Source organism: Neoarius graeffei, chromosome 6, assembly GCF_027579695.1.
Source record: "Neoarius graeffei isolate fNeoGra1 chromosome 6, fNeoGra1.pri, whole genome shotgun sequence".
In the NCBI taxonomy this organism is placed as follows: Eukaryota; Metazoa; Chordata; class Actinopteri; order Siluriformes; family Ariidae; genus Neoarius; species Neoarius graeffei.
The window spans coordinates 6924524-6927028 of record NC_083574.1 but is presented as its reverse complement, the minus strand read 5'-3'; positions in this window follow the sequence as shown (position 1 = coordinate 6927028).

The following is a 2505-nucleotide window of genomic DNA, read 5'->3' as shown; positions in this document are numbered from 1 at the left end:
CATTGTCTACATTTGCAATCATGTTTACTGATGTTTTACAACACGTAGATGGGTAGATTGACTTTATTGATCCCAAACTGGGAAATTGTTACAGCAGCAAGTTATCAGACATGCAGGAAGAAAAAAAAAAACCTCCCTACATACAGTATAACAAACATTCTGCTCAAGAAGAATGCATGATTTTAACAAAAGCAGCCAGTACAGTCAGGTATAGAATTATTGGCACCCCACAAGAGAATGGGGACATTAGTTTCGGCATTTTCTCTCAAAAACAAAATTGCCACCAAAAAAGAGATTTCCAACCTCTAGAAACACTTGTTGACAAAATACATGTTAAATCCCTTTTTTTGTCCATCACTTTGGAAGCACTCCTTCAGTGCGGTTATCCTCTCCATTATTCACCAAATATTAATTGTGGAGGTGCAAATAATTTCCTCTCGCAGAACACTTCAGGATGGGCGGCACGGTGGTGTAATGGTTAGCGCTGTCGCCTCACAGCAAGAAGGTCCTGGGTTCGAGCCCACCAGCCGGTGAGGGCCTTTCTGTGCGGAGTTTGCATGTTCTCCCCGTGTCCGCGTGGGTTTCCTCCGGGTGCTCCGGTTTCCCCCACAGGCCAAAGACATGCAGGTTAGGTTAACTGGTGACTCTAAATTGAGCGTAGGTGTGAATGTGAGTGTGAATGGTTGTCTGTGTCTATGTGTCAGCCCTGTGATGACCTGGCGACTTGTCCAGGGTGTACCCCGCCTTTCGCCCGTAGTCAGCTGGGATAGGCTCCAGCTTGCCTGCGACCCTGTAGAACAGGATAAAGCGGCTAGAGATAATGAGATGAGATGAGATAAAACAAAAAATATGGGAACACCTGGCCATCACACCTGTATATTCTTGTTAAACATCCCAATCCAGATTTATTCTCCTTTTGCTGTTATAATAACCGCCAATCATCCAGGAAAACTTTCCATTAGATTTTGAGGCGTGGCTGTGCGGATTTGTGTTCATTCAGCCAGAAAAGCATTTCTGAGGTCAGGGGTGCAGTCAGTGTTCCAGTCCATCCCAAATGTGTTCAGTAGGGTTGAGGTCAGGGTTCAGTGCAGGATACTCAAGTTCTTCCACTAAAACCTTGGTAAACCGAGAGCTCACTTTGTGCACAGGGACATTGTCGTGGTGGAACAGCTTGGTTCCAGTGGAGGGAACTTATAATGTCACAGGATACAAAGACACTTTTTACAGTTATGTGCTTCAAACTTTGTGGTGGCAGTTTTGGGGGAAGAACCACATCACATACGGATGTGATCGTCAGGTGTCTACAAACTGTTGGCCATGTAGTGTACTTGTTTTTATGAAACAGTAATTCTGTGTTTGAATTGTTAGCGCTATTAACTGTAAAAAAAAAATAAATAAAAGCAGTGAAGTTAATTCTAATTTTGTTTAAAATTCGTGGAAGACTAAATGATTTAAAAATATAAATTCTAAAAAAATTTGGTTACTTGATTTCCCCCCCAAAATTAGATATTGAGGTTTTTCACCCACGTGACCAAGTCATGTGATGCATCGTTGGGCTGCCATTTTGGACGGCACGGCTCGAATCAGTTTGAATGCGAGGAAGGCGACAAACGAAAAACATGAAAGAAAAAGGAGCGAGATGCAGAAAACACCTTCACTATCCAGCGACGTAGGGCATTTACAGGGCGAGCAGAGGGAGAGGTATTTGCAAAAATTGAGGTTAGCAGGCTTAGAGAATGACGTTTACCTGCTTCCACCAGGATTGTTCACTGACGTACGGAAGTACACGAAGCCCTCGTCTTTACCTGACTTCGGCCCACATGATCTGTATACCTATGTCGTGAAAAACCCATCGCCATACACAGGTATTGATCTGAAAGCGTATAAGAGTTTGGATGCCTACAAATATTTTGTGTCAGGCTGGGTAACATGCCTACATCAGCGGGTCGTCCCTGGAGCCGGTGGTCGCCATCTTATTACAGCTAAGGTTTGTTCACATTTTCATTTACTTTCGGTCCTCAGGATAAACAAAATGTTATTAAATGTCATTGAAATAACTTCTTAGTCTGTTGAGACATGGCCCGTTATAAATTTGCTGTTACCATGCAATGACCAAGAACTGTATTATTAGGGTCGGTGTCTGTGTTGTAGCAGTGTACTAGCAGCTAGCTGTTAGCACTAGCTAATGTCAACAACATAGTAGCTAGTATGTTACTGTAGCAATGTTTACGTTCAGTCATTTGGATGACTGTTAAAACCTTTCAGTCTCAAGTTTTTCCTTTACTGGATTTACTAGTTTACTGTAATTATGATCCGGCAGCTATTTACACTGGATCCGGTGTAAATAGCTGCCGGATTATAATTACAGTAAACTAGTAAATACAGTAAAGGAAAAAACTTGAGACTTTTCATTGACAGTGAGCTAAACTTTGACAGTCACATGAAAGCAATCACTAAAACGGCATTTTATCACCTAAAAAACATTTCCAAACTAAGAGGACTTAT